Source organism: Triticum aestivum, chromosome 3A (genome assembly GCF_018294505.1).
Source record: "Triticum aestivum cultivar Chinese Spring chromosome 3A, IWGSC CS RefSeq v2.1, whole genome shotgun sequence".
NCBI classification, from domain to species: domain Eukaryota; kingdom Viridiplantae; phylum Streptophyta; class Magnoliopsida; order Poales; family Poaceae; genus Triticum; species Triticum aestivum.
The window spans coordinates 26022935-26041153 of NC_057800.1; the positions used below are offsets into that span (position 1 = coordinate 26022935).

The window sequence follows — 18219 nt, forward strand, 5'->3', positions numbered from 1 at the left end:
AAAATAAATTTCAGCTAGAAGTTGCCGTAAGTATATATGTATTGACACATTCGACATACGGTATGATATATCAATAGTAAAAGTTCATATTATAACATTGTACAAATGGTAAGATATTTGCTCAAGATAACACATCGATTCACAAAACCAAGTCCCAAAAAGGTAGACCATCGTCTCCATATTTGCACGGCAACACAATAGTCAGACATATGGAAAACTTAGCTGCATGTCAAAATCATACGATTAGAATCCATTAATCTTTAGAAATATATACTTGTTTTATCTAATTCAATCATCAAAAGCATATAGGTCCATGAATAGGAGTTAATCTGAAGCATGTGTCTTGTTCTTAACTTCTCTTTGGCTGCTCTCTTCTCCTTCTGGTTGATCTGTTGAGATCCTTTTCCAGAAGCATATTCAGTAGAAGGAAAAATAATACTTTGAAGGAGAACCGTATTTTGATATTGCAAAAAAGCACAAATTCAGTACAGGCAAGATTTAGTAGCTCCCGATGTTTCGAGTCATTTATGCAACTCAGAAATACCACAAAATATAACCAGGACTGAATAATTGCACAAGGAAAAGAGTAGCAAGTGTCCAGTAAATACAATTTGGCACACGATCTAGCTTACGAACTAATGAATAGATTGAAAGGAAGTATTGCTACATGCATATAAAATGAACATACAGTGAAGTACTGTCACAAAGCACATGTCAGTGAATTTGAACATTGTTCTTTATGTAACTGTAAAAACTAAGAATAAAGACTGGAACCATTTGTAATGAGTAAGAAGCCAATCCTTGAATTTTGGAAAATGTACAGTAAAATAATTAATCAAAGTTCAACGCAAAATTGAAAGATGTCCATTAAGAGACATACTCCCTTTCCAGGTTCCTTATGATCACATTTAGCACACCATCGATGTTAATAAGCTCATACGCAGCCTTGATCAAGCACCTGGATTATAAGAGAACATACATTGGACACTTTAGTAAAATGATGCTTCATGAACAGCTACATGCATATGTACCAGTCTGAAAGTGATACCTCCATATTGCAAAAGTTTGAGACCTCTTGAGTTACAAATTTACAAGCACAAAGATGAAGAAAATATAAAGGGAAAGAAGAGAAGAATGCACCAAGCTGCGCCTGCGTGTCTACTGTAGCAATTAGCAGTGTAATCATGCATCAGCAAGTCTTAGAAATGATGACCATAGTACAAAAATAGGTTCATGTCTTAGAAATGTAGTCGGCATACAGGGAGGCTGAACATTCCAGTCCTAAATAATCAACACCATGTGTTCATCAAAAGGCTAACAGCTCGCACAGATCAGCTCTAACATAGTCTATAGGCAAAGCATATTGAATGTTTAAGTCACACTAACAGAATAAATATGCGTAAAGGTAAATGGTAACTTGCAGATTTTCCTTTGCATTTATCAGAAGCGGATAATACTTTAGGTTGACACAGAAGAAATATCTACATCATAGGAATGGAAGAAAATGAATTGCAAAGAACCCCAAGCATCATGGACTCGCCATCCTTTCCCATATTTCAGCCATAAAAAATTGAAATGAACATTTTGAGAAACATTTTCTCTCCATTTCATTACCGAGAAAACATTTTCAGAAAGATTCCTCTCTACCAATGATTTATTTTCTATACATAAACAACAAAAACTATCAAAGAAAATTACCAAATGTACATGGGCAACAAATCATTCCATTTGTTAGTTCCTTCAAAAGTTACATCATCGATTAGTAATCAATGATGTTTGTTTCCAAGTTTTAGTTTGACAGTTTGCATACACATATTCCACTTGGTTTACGACAATAATATACAGTTTAAAATGTGGACAATTGAAGAAATGATGTACCTAACTGAGGAATCCAAGAGAAAGAACTTTAGCTCTAGTCTCATCAGCTTCGCATATTCCTTTACAATCATGTGATTAACTGCTTCCTTTCCGAGTTCAGTCCATACCGCAGAAACGAAATTGTTAGTTATTTGATGATAATTGACATAATAAATAGCACACTGTACTATTACAAATGCCAATATAAAATCCAATGAATATGTAGGATGCAGGTTGGCAACTACCATGAATATGTAGGAGTATCACAACATAAAAGGTGCTACAGTGGCTCATGGAGGAAATCTGAAGAAGATAATCATTTTGGTTTAGGAAAGAGGCGAAATATGAAGATAATCATTTTTGGTTCAAAAAAAAGAGGCAAAATTTAGAGGAGAATATTATCCAATGCAAGTAGGATGAACAATTGCATAAGCTTATCACTATTGACATTAGCTTAGTATGAGATTTAACATAGGTAGTCAATGTGGTCATTTTGGTTCAGAAGATAGCCTCAAGCTTCTAATCCAGAGCTTTGCGTACATTTACAAATAAAATATGAATAGTAATGCTAAGTGGCTAGTCATGTAAAAATATGGAAGATGGTAGAAGATACAACACATGATTGGAGATAATTTTGTTGTTTATTAGGGCAAAATTTCTAAGCAAGCACAAACTGTACACATGGTGTGTCAGAACGGTAGGAGCAAAAACTCACCAGTGGTCAGAGTCACCCAGCCACCCAGGCGCGTCTACTCTTCCCTTGAGCGTTCTCGAGTGTCGCTGCTATAACAACCTCGGCAACGTCGGTGTCCTTGTCCACGCTTCACCTGCATCCTTCCCATGCTTAAGTGCAACTGACGAAGACCATCTCTTCTCTTTCCTAACATCGGATGCCTGGACAAGGAGCAAGTACATGTAGGATTTTGAGGAGAAAGGCATGCTGAGAAAACAAGGTTATATAGATTACAAATTTAATATCTGGCATATTAAATCTTATATTTCTGAAGCAAGGAATCACACAAAAAAAAGTATAGACAATCTTTGGCAAAAATAAGATCGGTGAAGCAATGCATGAATATGGCTGTTGGAGCATACGCATCATACACTACTCCCTGCAGCCGGTCGTCCAGTCCATATCCTAGTATATGCTTAAAGTAGCCACTCTTGCCAAAATAAGGACAAAGAAAGGTGATTGGGGAGTGTTTTGCTAGATTTTAAAAATTATGCATCGCAATGGAAAGTGAAACTGTAATGAGATGAAAATGGATTTAGATGAGAGGACGAAAGTAAGATGCAAATGAAGAGTGAAATAAAACAGAACCTTCTCTGTTGCCGCAATTGGTTCCTCTGTTCAGTAGTGCTTTTAGGGTCGTAACAACCCAGAAAAAACTCCCATATATACTTCCCCTTTGATATTTGGGTGGACACCCTGTTCGCATAACCAAAATATAGACAACGTCCTGGTTCAATTAATCTGAGCAGTCAGAACATGTGCATAGATGCAGTATATATGCCCCAAGGGATACTAACAAAAGCCAAGAAAATGGATAGTTGTTAAGAAGAAGAAAAAATGCAAGGTTGAAAGGGTAGAAAACAATGTGAAGGGATACACCTCCAGGGAGTAAAGAAGTGTCACTGATGAGAATACGTGGAGTAGGCTATGCAGCAGTGTATTTACCACCAATAGATCAAGCATGATTCATAGTCTTCCCACTGAATCTTGTATCAGTTGGAGAAACAAACTGATGGAGCCAGAATGTCGAAATATGCTTTGTGCAAATTCCTACAAGTTTTATTTTTTATGAATGATTATCTATCGGCTGTATATGTAACAATGCCTACTGCCCAGACCCTTTAAAAAAGAGAAAACTGTCAACTGTCCTGAATGTTATTTGTAGCAGTTTGACTGCAGGTGTTTTCACACATGATACATGACATTTACCCTACCCGGGGTGTGAGATCGATACAATATATCACTGAGCTAATTGCGCTGCTGGTGATGAAAGATAGATATATATAGCTCACCCCACGCTGTACTCTCATGATCATTCCAGCTGCGTTTAGGCAACCCTCCTCGTTGAACAGCAGCTTCCATCTCCTTGGAGGACACAGCGTGCGGCGAGGCTGCCAAGGACAAGAAGGAAAAATCAATATAAACCAATCGATGACCAATACACACCTGTCATGAATCTCTCTCTCTAATCTTCTTTGGGGACTCTGAAATTTCATATGCATATATATAGGGATTTATGCTTCTGTTGTAATCGTGTCGCGTAGATGTTCAGACGGGAGGTAAGAGCGGTGGAGGGCAGGGGCGGCCAGTAGGGAGGAGACCTGCGGCGAAGGGCGGCTCCGGCGGCCCATGGCGAAGGGCGGCTCCAGGGCGGCGGCTCGGCGACCTGCGGCCCGCGGCGAAGGGCGGCTCCGGCGGCACGCGGCTCGGCGACCTGCGGCCCGCGGCGAAGGGCGGCTCCGGCACGGCTCGGCGACCTGCGGCCCACGCCCGACTGCGGGAGGAGGAACGGCGCGGGGGCGTGCGGGAGGAACGGCACAGGGCCATGAGGTCGTGCGGGCGGGGCGAGAGGTCGTGCAAACGTTTTTTTAGCGGTGGATGGACTGTGTGTGGCTTAATTGCGTGGCTTGTTGGGTTAAACATGAAAAGATTATGGACCATCAGATTTTGTAGATGGACAGATATAATTGTTTGGATCTGCCCCTTTCTTTCTTTTATAGTGGTAGTAGATAGTAGATAGTAGATAAAGCAGAACACCGACTCACTAGGTTGCGGGTTTGTATGTAACTGATAAAATGTGATCTTGCTCTCCTACAGGAGCTCCTAGCATTGGAAGAACAGATTGGATATGTCAATACCAGAAAAAATGAGGTTAAATATGTATGTTCCCATGGCAGCTTGCATTTCTGATCTGTCCCTTGTGGAGAATGATGCTTGCATAATATGTCAGATATTTCCATTTCAAATTTTCTGCAAATCAACAACTATTTTACAACCCATTTTTTATCTGATAATACATTCACTCATTTCTAGCGGCGCGACGCGTCGTGACGAGGCGAGCGAGGAGGAGAAATGCGCGTGTAGGTCTTCTCTTTTCATGCTCATACAAATGGTAGAAGAGCTCACCTTATAAAGAGGTGCAACTCTCTCTCAACTTCTGGGGTGGGACTAAACTTTAGCCTCGCTCACTCCACTCACATGTGTGCATGAATGGGCCAAGAGAATTTCAGAATTTTAGTTGGGCTTTGGCCAAAGGCCTACTAGCAAAATTCCAACATAGAACCCTTGTGTTAATTCCGATAAGGCAAGTTTCTCCTAGACACGATCTGATTTGATTGCATGCATGCCTTTACTAGGTAAATCGAGCATCGCCTCCCACCAGATTTTGCAGCGCCCCCTCCATACATTACCGTGCTATGAGTGAGGACACCCTCGATGCTCACGCGGCTGGTCCTCTTCTAGGACGCCGTCCCCGCCCCTCTGCAAGCTCGTAAGGCCTCGAGCGAATGCGTCGATCTAGATGCCACCGCCCAAATCCTCCCTCCATGGCCTCCTCCCTTCACTGCTTGGAACCGTAACCTGCACGCCGCGGAGGCCACTGCCGACTGCCGACCCACTCCAGCACCTCACGGCTCCGACCTTCACTGCAACAAGGCAGTTAGTCACCGGCTCCCATGTACTCCGGATGTGAAGAAGACGTTCACAGCGGCATGGCTGTCAAGTCTCCCAAATTCGACACCGGTAGCTAGCGCAGGAGAACTGAGTGCTACCTGAACAATGAGGAGAATCATGGCTCCACATCCCTCTTACTTGTCAGTACCGGCATGCTTGATTGTGCTCGCCAACTCGAGCCTCGAAACTCGACCAGGGAGCGGAAAGACGTTTACGATCCAAACGATGAAGAGCACCTTGACTGACTGCTTCATGGTCATTTGTCACGTCACCGTTGACCCTGGGTTGCAGGTTAGCAATGTCATTGTGGCAGGAGCATCGCCACCATTGACCATTCGATTTGTGCAGGACTGCGGGCAACTTGCCCAAGGCATCAAACCACTTCCGTCTCTAGGTTATGTTTGGGCGGCTGTGATGTTTGCGTATGCAACATATCATATTGCTCAATTACTTTGGTTGTGCCATCCGTTCCGATTGCTACATGCCTAGAACACCTAGCTCAGGGCTCGTAGTTGCTGTAACATACCATCCATTTATGCGGCTCAATCAGTTTCTCAGTGTTCTCTGTTTTAGCGAACGCACATTTGGATTGAGTGGCGTAAATAGGGGAACTGTTTGATTTTGGTGCAAACATGATTCTGATGCTTATTTTTTGTTCCCCTTTCGATATAGGTCTGCACTAAGCTTTCGAGAAATTAGGAAGTCATGGCACACTCAAACCTGAACAAGCCTTGCGGAGCCTCGTCACAAGTATGTGCATGAATGTGGGGATGGAGGATCTTTCTCCGAAGAAGACATATAATATTTTCAATGAGTCTCCTTGCTGTCCTCACTTGGCATAGCCAAGATCAAATTGAACAAGAGAAAAGAAGAGAGGCAAAGAGAGGTGAGTTGTCCACTCCTAGATTGCTACATGACAATCCTCGTGTCTTCGATTTGATCAAAATTCTACTATTCACAATAAATCTGAATGTTCTCGGATATTATTCTTATGGAGTCTTTGGGAGTTGGTAGTATTCAACAGAAATAGTTCAATTCCCGAGCTGTGTTAACATGGTCCTCCTTACCTCAGAGGGAGGTAAGAGGACATAGAAGATCTGAACCGTTGATACGATTTAGTACTGGGCCCAGGTAATTAACTGCACTTGATGCAGCCGGCCATCTCTTACCTCACGTCAGATAAGGAAACGCCCCCCAAATTTCTCGTTGCTTCAGCCGGTCACCTCTTCCCTTATGGCAGATAAGGAAAACACCCCCAAATCTCTCGTTTCAGGAGAGATAACCACGGAGAAAAATAGTATCACTTCTCCCGAATCACTCATCCCCGAAAAATCCTCCTGTGAATCCCCACTGATCCGAGTCCTTTCTACGGATTTCTTTCTCCATGGCTCCAGTTTCAAATCGCCGATTTTATGCCCGTCGTTATTCGCAACAGCGCAGCCCATGCCTGTCGCGGTGGCTTACTCACGCCGCTCCCCTTGTGAAGTGCAGCGCGGTGAGGGAGGTGCGTGACATTGACTGGTTCTAGTCGACGTTCTTGGTCAGCTGTCAGGGAGCGGCGGTTGAGATGGTATGTGCGTAGATGTTCATTCTATTTCAACAGTGTTGCCATTCATCTTCAGTTTTGATGACTTTATTTTACGCTTTCGTGTTTAGCCTTCAGACAATATGTATGCCTGGAAAATTTGCTGATCTCTGTGACGATCTGAATGAGGACCAAATAAAACTTGTGCATGAGATGGACTTAGGGCCATTGCTTAATGTACCCTCCATGTCAATCCGTCGCATTCTTCTCGAGTCCCTTGCAGATGGTTACAGTGAAAGGGATAGAAGCTTTACAATAGGTGAACATGTGGTTCCAATCTGTATTTGGGATGTGGAATGCATCTTAGGTTTGCCAAACCGAGGTGAGAAGATAACAATTAGTAAAAATTGAGCAGACCCTAAGTTGTTTGCGTTGTACAAGGGCGATAAGGCGATCACTTTCACTCACTTAGAAAAACAGATACGGAGTGGTGTAGCTGATGAGCACTTCATTAGAATGTTTGTCTTTGTATGCAATTGGAACAGTTTTGGCACCATGCTCAAAGGAATATGTTAGCAGCCACTACTTAGAAGTTGTTGCAGACATTTCAAAGATAAAAAAATACAACTGGGCAGAGTTCACACTGGAATATCTGCTAACTAACTTGGCAGAATTCAAGAAAAATAAAAGATCAGGCCTAGTAGGTGCACTACTACAGGTAATTTTCATTCTTTTTATATTCCTTGGTTTATTGCTTGAGTTGTGTGATTTGCTAACTCATGTAAGTTCTATATCTTCAATGATCAGGTTTGGTACTTTGAACATTTTCAAGCACATGGAAATGACTTTGCTTATGATCACCATGAGCATCCATTGATTAAAAACTGGGATCAACAGCAATGTGACAAGCGGATGGTTTTAGATGCAAAAAATAAAATGGGTGCTGCAAAGGTTATTAAGAATCTTAGACATATATTTTGTATTATGACTGTGATAACAATGTAATAATGGTCTGCATGGTTTAGGTGGTCATGTGTTTGCATCTCAACTATTCTGATACACGTTTCACTTGCGACCCAATTGTTGATGGTATTATTGAGGAATCACCCAAAGAAACAAATAATGGTTGCTTTGAGGATGAAAAGAAGCATATAGTCTTGGATGGGTTAGATCTGCTACCCGCCGACGAAGCCACGAGTCCCCTCCTCCTTTGTCATCCGCTCCGACAAAAAGAGAGGTGCAGGCCCAGATATGTGTTTTGGCGTTAAAGTTATGTCTCTTGGGTTAGAGTAAGTTTTGTTCCCCTTTGTCGCTCTCCCGGAGTGTTGGGTCTTGTTGTGCTTGCATGTTATGCAAGAGGTACTCAAAAGGCATCAGAGAGCCTCATTCGACCAAATTTGTCGTCCTTGGTAAGCTTCTAAGGTTAAGTCTACCTTTTAAACGTTTGGCCGAATCTAGGCTAGTCGTCCAACCCTCTTCATTGATTTTACCAACATCTTTCTAGTTCATATCCCTTTCAATTTTTTTTCTATTTGTAGAAATCATCATGAATTATGAAAAGATGTGGAGGTCCATCTAAGTTGAAAATTAGAGACTCGGTGTTAGTATTTCAAAAAATAAGAATATTTTAATATTTGTAAAACAACACATCGTTGCATTTTACGCAGTAATCAGTTTGACTATTGTCGCGCATGTTACCTCCACATGATCCGAAAAGCTAGATTAAAATTGGATTTTTTTAGGTGAGATAGAAACTTGAGAATTAATCTGTTTGCCTCTGCTCGCGGTTACCAGATGATTAGAGTTTCACCACCTGTCATCGACGTCGCCGTCGGTCCGCCTCATCTCCAAGAGGCATTTGTGTCCTGCTTAGTAAGGCGAGGCGACAACGGCTCCCCATAGATGAAATAAGGTCCTCCCCGCCTAGCCCCCATCCTGATGGTGCGTCCAACATCGACGACGGCATGTTAAGGTGTGACTCCATTGTATTTTGTGGGATTAGGTCAGTGTTGGTCCTTGGTTATTCTTGGCGGATTCTGTCTTTGTTCATCTCCATTTACTTGTCTACGGTTTGGATCATTCTGATCTAGGCTTATCTTCATCTGCAAGGGTTACTATTCTGGTCACCTGGTCCTGTGCGGGCTTAGCACGACGACTTTTTGACTGTTTACTACGTGTTTTTGTCATGCTCCGGTGAGGGAGGTGTGATGACGATGGCATGCCTTGAGCTCGCTCCAACGCTTCGACTCGTTGCTAGGTATCTACAAACCTGCAAAAAAAAAAGAAATTGGCTGAATCACATCGAATAGAAATAGTGGAAAACTTATGAAAATAGCATTAACATAATACCAAGTTTCGAATTAACAACTTAAAGAAATAGCTAACTAGGACAACGCCATATTTTCTTCATTTTTTAAATTTATTGGTGTACATGACCATATATGTGCATTTTTAACACCCATTAATAAATTATGGAAATAATACAAACATTCATATTAGATGTACTGTCACGCTATTGTGTGACCTCATGGTATCTTGTGTACTTGACCATATATGTGCATTTTTCTTACAGCCTTTAATACATTATGGAAATAATACAAACGTTCATATTATATGTACTGTCAGGCTATTGTGTGACCTCATGATATCTCAATATAAATCGTGGATTTAATGTCATTGATCATGTTAATTTGGAATGCAATAGTTTCCTTATACCCGAGCGCTCTTTATATGGTAGGAATATATCATTAATGTTTACTTTCCATTTGTGGTGTTTCCTACTTTTCCAAAACTTTCCAAATAAGAGTGTTGGGCGACCTATTACCTCTTGATGGTGACTTATTACCTCTCATGGATGACCTATTACCTCATAAAATCTCGACCCTTGGATCAGAAATAATGGACAGTCCATAATAGTTGGGACCATCTTAAAATTTGCCTCAATTCCCATGAGAATTTTTTTAACATATTTTTATATTTGATACGGAGTCTAACAACTGTTGGTGATTGAGAAGGGACCCGTGGCATGACTAAACATGTGAATTGCAAGTAGAGATGCCCCTAAAATAACAAGGTGAAATATTGTTTTTTCTTGCTATGAAGAGATGGCATCATAATTCACTTCCATGTCAATTTGTATCAATATCATTAATCCAGTCACAGTTCATGATTTTCTATTGTTTGAATATGTGAGTAATTCACTTTTCGTCCATTTGCTAACTAGGAATCTGTGTATAGCTGACGGTGGGTCTGTGTATGAAAGTGTGATCGGGCATAAACATGAAATAACTAGGAATCAAATATTGACTGTACTTTATGTGTGCGTTTGGATGAACTGATTTTTAGACACAACAATAAGTTGTAAAACTAAGATGAATGTTTTAAAGTTATATCCAATTGCATAGTAAAAACTATAATACTACTTTGCTTTGGTGCATCAGTTTAGATGAGTCTATCATTGGCGTGACATTATGCGGGATGTCCAAACATCTCCATTTCTTGTACAGAATGAAAACCATGGCACTTTTTTGGGATTGGAGGGAGTAGCTTTTAGTTATGTGCATCCGTACTTCTCTAGTTCTTGTAGAGAATGAAAACTATGTGTGGTGTGTTATCAGAAGTTGCGTATAACCATTTAAGGAAATGTCAAAAAACTCAAAATCCTATTAACTAGCAGCAGCTTCATACGTACTGAACGAATTTGCAGTAAAACTCTAGCAAACAGCAAACATGGTCTCCTCTTCTAGTAAGCCAGTGGTAACCATCTTTGTCCCTGATTTGCTGGACTGCTTAGTGCTTACAGAAGTAAGCTTGTTATATGTCTCTTTGATCTCTTGCAGAGATATACAATATGTTGTGGGAAGACTTAATTCTCTCAGTTCTCGTGAACTGTGGTCAGCTACTGATAATTTCAGTCCTAATAATCTTCTTGGTCAAGGAGGATATGTGTCAGTATATGGTTCGTTCATCCCGTCCGTACAGTTTTGAATTTTCTTAAAAAAATGTTTGTTGAGTAACTTGTGATTAAATTCGTAGAAAAGAGGGGGAGGGGGATTTATTCATAGTTTTAAATAGCCCTGCTATAGCCTTTTCAGCAGGGTGCTGCTAAATGGTACTCATGTACAATAGTCCGCTAATATTAGCCTGCTAGAGCTCGCTATCGCTCCACTATAACTGTTTTGAAAGACCGCCGCTATTTGGCAGAGCCCGCTATTTAAAACACTATTATTACAACATACATGGAGGAAATGATGTTTGACAGTGCGGTGGCTGAAACTTCTGTTGTCGAAAAATGGTGCCTTTTTGTAGGGAAAGTTAACCGATGGTAGCTAGGTTCATGGCAGTGAAGCAGCTGTCTGAAGCATCATATCAGAGAAAAATGGAATTTGCAACGGAAATAGATATCTGGAGTGCAACACCGTAATCTTGTGAAGTTGTATGGTTGATGCTGGTTATGAGTACCCGAAGAATGGGAGCCTGGACCTTGCCCTATTTGGTACAGATTCTTTTCATTGATGCAGCTACAAATCTGCAGAATAAGGCTTTGTATATACAACTAAGGACTTAAACCTACATTTGCATGCAAAGGAAAGTCAACACTGGATTGGCCGACACGTTTTGCAATATGCTTAGGCATTGCAAGAGGTCTGGCCTATCTTCATGAAGAATCTAGCATTTGTGTTGCGCACAGGGACATCAAGGCCAGCAATATGTTACTTGATGCCAATCTCAATCCTAAGATCTTAGGGTTTTCGGGGTTGCCAAACTTTATGATGACCTGAAGACATGTGAACACGAGGGTTGTTGGCACATCGTTAGTGCATTTCCACCTTGCTAACCTCTGTCCATGTAGTATTTTTGTATGTAGTTGATGGCATGTTGATCCTATTGATCCTACTGGTTGATGTTGATGACTTCTCGGCCATGAATTACTCATCCGCACTCTACAAGGTCGCATCGGCTCCACGTTGGAGCGATGGAGGTGGCTCGGCGGCATGCGTTCAGCCCGCATCGAAGTTTGTGGTGGGTCGAAGCCCCAAGGACTCGGTTATAACTTCTGTTTTCTTTGGAGTGCTTGTACCACCGGCGTTCTTTAATATATGATTTGGGGTCTTTTCCACAAAGAAAGGGCTATCTATCATTTGTAAGGTATTACACACTACAGAGTGATATGTTTTTGTACCACTTTATTTTGTGCATCTGATGTGATAGTACACATCGTCGAATTTTAAAAAGAATCAAAATCAATTACAAGTGAAGTGTATATCAATTATTTGTTGTCTGGCTATTTTTTCTATACATGTGAAATTTGACACGCCTTATGCTTATATATGTAACGAGTAAATTCTTTGAAAATGCCCGTGGCAACGCACGGGCAGTCTACTAGTGTCCGATAGTTAGTTTGTTGGGTGCCTCGGCTTTCAGCCGTTGTCGCGTGTAGTGTGCTTGATGTTCCCTCTAGATTTTTTTATTATTGTTATGTACGCATTTTCATGGTTTAGATGATGGTTTTTGAATATTTTTTGGTTTTTTTTGTTTTCGTCCGATTTTCCCTAGATTTTGGAGAAAAAATAAAAAAATGCGCGAAAAGAACATGTTTTTTTCTTTCACGAGAGGCACTGATTTGCTTCTCGTGGAGGCACTGATTTGCTTCTGCAAGGGGCACAACTACGCCTCTTGGAAAAATGAAAACAACGATTTTTTTTCCGGTTCCATGAGATGCACAAATTTGCTTCCGCGGGTTGTGCCTCTCGAAAAGGGAAAAACATTTTTCCCCGAGCCACACAATCCAGATCCAAAGGATGGCAGGTATTGACGAAATTTGCACTAAAACAAAGAACTACCATGTTTTTTTCTTCTGAAAACTGCCACCACCCCTAACACTAAAAAGGCCATCTCGCGCATTCGCAAATGCCATGTTCGACGGCAAACATTTCCTGGGGATTAGTGCCCTATTACATATGCTTTTTCCGTCTAGACAGTTTTATTCCTTACTACAATCATTTTTGGTATCTAGTTGATGCAAGCATGCATCCCCATGTTGATGGCTATCTTAGTTAATCTCTATTTTCAGTTTCTATGCTTCAAATTAAGACGAGTTATCCTAAGATAACACATTTTCATGCTTTGTGCTGACCGGGTTTCCAAATTATACTTCATATGCTCCTTTAGTTACATAGAATGCTTCCTTACTGGCTGCTACTCCCATCTTTATTACAAATTATTTTCGTCACTGTTATGGCCACTATACACTATGCCAAGCCAATATTGTACTAACTATGATTCTTTTGTATACGTAGTTTTCTTCCATAGTCTATGTTTCAAATTTTTGTGTGTGTTTCTAATGTTCTATTTTTTTTCAATCTCATTTTAATCAAAACACTGCCCCAAGTATGTTGTGATAGATCAACTCGTCGCTTCGTGTAAGCCATGCTTCCTACTTTTGTTTCACATATGTTCCCTATAGCAGTGATTTTACGCTTTCACTGCCTATCATGTATGTTTTGATCAATCAAATTACTCCTTTGTGTAAGCCATGCTTCCTACTTTTATGTTTCACAAATTCTTCATGTACTAGTGAATTTTTTATGCTTCCACTGCTTATCATGTATGTTTTGATCTATCGAATTACTCCTTCGTGTAAGTCATGCTTCCTACTTTTATGTTTCACATATATTTCTGTAGCAATGAAATTTTCTCAATCTCAATTTTCCATGCTTCCACTACATGTATGTGCTGATAGATCAAATCGTTGCTTCTTGTAGGCCATGCTTATCTCATTTTCCTGTGACTCTATTTTCCTATCATTTATGTTGTGACAGATCAAACATCTCTTATTTCCTCATGCATGTGTGCTTCTTTTGTTCAGATGTTTTGCGCTACATGACTCTAACCATGCATCATTGGTTTCTCAAATGTCTCGCACTAACCTCTCCCCACAATGTTGGCAGTGCCAATTTGAAGGCAACAGAGGAGGTGGTGGAGACATGGTCGGAGATAGTGACCAAGGCCATCCACGAGGATATCATTGCTTACGCAATCCACCGACTTGGTGATGCATTGCCGCCCATTCTCGAGTTTGTGAGATCTACCTTTCGTAGCCGTGCAACGATCATGATATCACCATGTCATGATCAACCGATGGCGGCGGTAACCCACTACTTGCCACCATCATGGTGGGAATAACTTTCATTCGGCAATCTTCCGTGTAGGCCTTCCCTAGCACACCATTGCGGCCCAAGACAATATGCTCACTTCACAGCCGTCTTAGAAGTTGACCCTTGTATCATATTTTTGTTGTAATATAATTATTATTTTGTTGTTTTATTTGTATTAGGTTGTATTGCATTGAAGCATATTCCATTCGTTGCAAACAAACTTTTGTTTGTTTGGAAACAATGACTAATTTATGTTTTAGTGGAAGAAAATTCAATTCTTGTCCATAGAAGCAAATTTAAGTTGCAAAAGAAGCAAATTTTCTTGTCAATATAAACAAATCCTTGCTTTGCTAGAAACAAAGGGAACATTTATAACTTCAACAAAATTCTATTAGATCGAACACACATTTCTATTGAATCGAACAATTTTGGTTGTAGTTGAAGCAGATTATCAAGTAGTAGGAAGCAAATATGTGTTGTGGGATCTCATAAAAGGAAGCAAACATAATCATACAGGAAATATACGAGGTTGCATGTGTGGGTCGCATGTTCAATATAAAACTACAACACATGAATCTACTCAGAGGAATAAACTCAGGGATATACTCGAAGGAGGAACAAACAGTAGGAGAGAGGTGGTTAGCGAGGATACTCGGGCGAGCTTAGTAGAAGCAAGTTCCATGAAACACCTAATTAAAGAAGCAATCCAACTACAGCCCACGCGTAGAGCTATTAGCAGATCCAACGACCAACATGTTTCCAATCCCACAACCATCGAATAATCTGATGGAAAGCAAGGATCAGTAGTGGATTAGTAGTCTGATCCCTAGCGGCTCCCTGAAATTATGGTGAGGTAAGGGTTTCATCTCCTTCCCGTTTCAATTAGTAGGAGTGGACTTGCATTCAATTCGCCTTTGACTTTTTTGTTTGGATCCTCAATATATGATACTAGATAACACCCCGCTGTTGCTACGGAATTTTTTAGCAAAAATAACCTACGTTGGTATTTCCCCAAAGAGGAAGGGATGATACAGCACAACGGCGGTAGGTATTTCCCTCAGATATGAAACCAAGGTTATCGAACCAGTAGGAGAACCAAGCAACACAACGTAAACATCACCTGCACACAAGTAACAACTTCTCGCAACCCGACGTGGTAAAGGGGTTGTCAATCCCTTCCGGGGTACGGCACCTCAAGATAGGCAAATGGACGCGAGGTAAATTTGTAATAGATTGATAGATCGAACGCCAAATAAATAAATAAAAATAAATTGCAGCAAGGTATTTTTGGGATTTTGGTTTAGTAGATCTAAAAATAAAAGCAAAGGAAAATAGATCGCAAAGGCAAATAATATGAGAAAGAGACCCGGGGGCCGTAGGTTTCACTAGTGGCTTCTCTCGAGAAAAATATCAAACGGTGGGTGAACAAATTACTGTTGGGCAATTGATAGAACTTCAAATACTCATGACGATGTCCAGGCAATGATCATTACATAGGCATCACGTCCAAGATTAGTAGACCGACTCCTGTCTGCATCTACTACTATTACTCCATACATCGACCGCTATCCAGCATGCATCTAGTGTATTAAGTTCATGGAGAAACGGAATAATGCAACAAGAACAATGACATGATGTAGACAAGATCTATCTATGTAGAGATAGACCCCGTTTTATCCTTAGTAGCAACGATACATACATGTCGGTTCCCTTTCTGTCACTGGGATCAAGCACCGTAAGATCGAACCCACTACAAAGCACCTCTTCCCATTGCAAGATAAATAGATCAAGTTGGCCAGACAAAACCCAAATATCGGAAAAGAAATACGAGTCTATAAGAAATTATGTATTAAAGAGATCAAAGAAACTAAAATACTTTCATGGATATAAAAAGATAGATCTGATCATAAACTCAAAGTTCATCGGATCCCAACAAACACACCGGAAAAGAGTTACATCATATGGATCTTGAAGAGACCATTGTATTGAGAATCAAGAGAGAGAGAAGAAATCATCTAGCTACTAACTATGGACCCGAAGGTCTACAAATAACTACTCACGCATCATCGGAGAGGCACCAATGGAGGTGGTGAACCCCATCCGAGATGGTGTCTAGATTGGATCTGGTGGTTCTGGACTCTGCGACGGCTGGATGAATATTTCGTCGACTCCCCTAGGATTTTGGGAATATTGAGGTATTTATAGAGCAATGACGTTGAAAAAATGCTCATGAACACAAAAAGTGTTGACAAATTGGAAAAATGATTGCGGATTTGGAAAATTTCACAAATTCAAAAAAATCTTGAGTTTAACAAAATTGTTCATGGATTTTTAAAATGTTCACGAGTTTGAAAAAATATTGGATCTAAAAATGTTCTTTAATAAATTACAAATTCAAAAGTGTTTGGGAATTTGAAACAAATCACTAATTTGAAAAATGTTCACGAATTCAAAAACATTTATAGATTCAAAAAATGTTCGCGCATAGAAAAAATGCTCGTAAATTTTAAAAATGTTCATGGATTTGAAGATATTTGCAAATTCTAAAAATATAAAGGTTCAAAAAATATTCATGAACTCACTTTTTTGTGATTTTGAAAAAACATGAATTTAAAAGGTTTGCAAATTTTAAATAAGAAATGCTTGTGAATTTATGAATATGTTTGTAAAAAGAAAAGATGTTCATGAATTTTAAAAGATAAAATAAAAGAAAGAATGAAACAAGATGAAAACTAAAACAAAGGAGAACACAGAAATAAAAGCACAGAATTTGGCGGAAGAAAAACTGAATGGAAGCTTCTTAAAACCACTGTCAAACCTTTCCAACAACGTTCCGGTAGCTAACAAAGCATAGTCTTTCAAAAATGAGAAAGTGTTGATGAAGCAAGTGAGCACTTCCTAATAGGCTGGCCACTTTCCTATGCCAGTGGACGATTGAAGGTGTGATACATATCGTTTGTGCATTTAGCCCAGTCTAATCAGGCCATACCCAAGAAGATTTGGCTGTTGGCCCAGTATAACCAGGCCCATCCCGAGAGGGGCAAGTATGTTGCCCGATTCAACCGGGTTTGGCCTGATTTATTCCGAAAAATTATATGATCCATGGGGCATTTTTCGGAGTTGAGACTCCTCAAATAAAAAAAATGTTCAACATGAAAGGATTTTTGTCTCCTCGAAATGAAGAACTTTGCTTTTGGAATCATTTTCATCCGAGGTCGTTTGCAACCTCCAAAGACATGATAAGACAGATGCATCTCAGAAACATACTTTATTAAAGCATAACAAAAATCTACTTCATGATGGCTTCAAACGAGAAAGCTGTACAATATGAAAGTCCTTCGTCTGATCTAGACAAACAAATTTTATTTCTCTATCATCTCAATCCAAGGTTGTATGCAACCTATACAACCAAGACAGGTTGACTTCCTTTTGACATGCATGGAATTCTGGACACACTTGTTCGAGTTGTGTTAGATTTAGATATTTAGACAAAATTTTGGTTCATTTTCTTGTACGAGAAATCTAGTCGTCTCACATACATATGAGAGGTGATGGACTTTTGAGCAATACACAATCGTCAAACAAATCTACCACTTTTATCTTTATGTCTTTATCTCTCTCACGTTTTCTCTTTCTCTTGTTTTTCCTTGTTCTTCGTGTTGTAGGACAACAAACCTCGAGGCCTTGGGGGTGATCAAGTCGATCTACAGTATCCCATAGCTGCCACACACTTTGACGGGTCCCTCCCAGGCATGTTGAGTTTCAGGCTCTCAAAAGATCTCACCGTCGGATCAGTCGTCGGCCTAGGTGCACCGCCGCCACCCGAGCTGCAACGCTGTGTGTGTGTGGGGGGGGGGGGGGCGCCGCCGACACCACGCGATCAAGGCCCGGTGGCCTACGCCGGTTGCGGTGGGAGGGGATTAGGAGGAGGGGGAGGCGCTGGGAGGAGGAGGGAAGGTTCTAGGGGGCCTTTAGTCCCAGTTCTGGAACCAGGA

General features: G+C 40.5%; 1 long non-coding RNA gene across 1 annotated transcript; it reads right to left on the minus strand.

Annotated features, from left to right (window-relative positions):
- Nucleotides 1-511: 511 nt before the first annotated feature.
- LOC123057686 (uncharacterized) lies at nucleotides 512-3145 on the minus strand. The gene is made up of 3 exons (XR_006426917.1): nucleotides 2573-3145; nucleotides 1879-1964; nucleotides 512-958 (listed from the first exon to the last, which is right to left on the minus strand). It is a non-coding gene; the product is annotated as an uncharacterized lncRNA (long non-coding RNA).
- Nucleotides 3146-18219: the final 15074 nt, after the last annotated feature.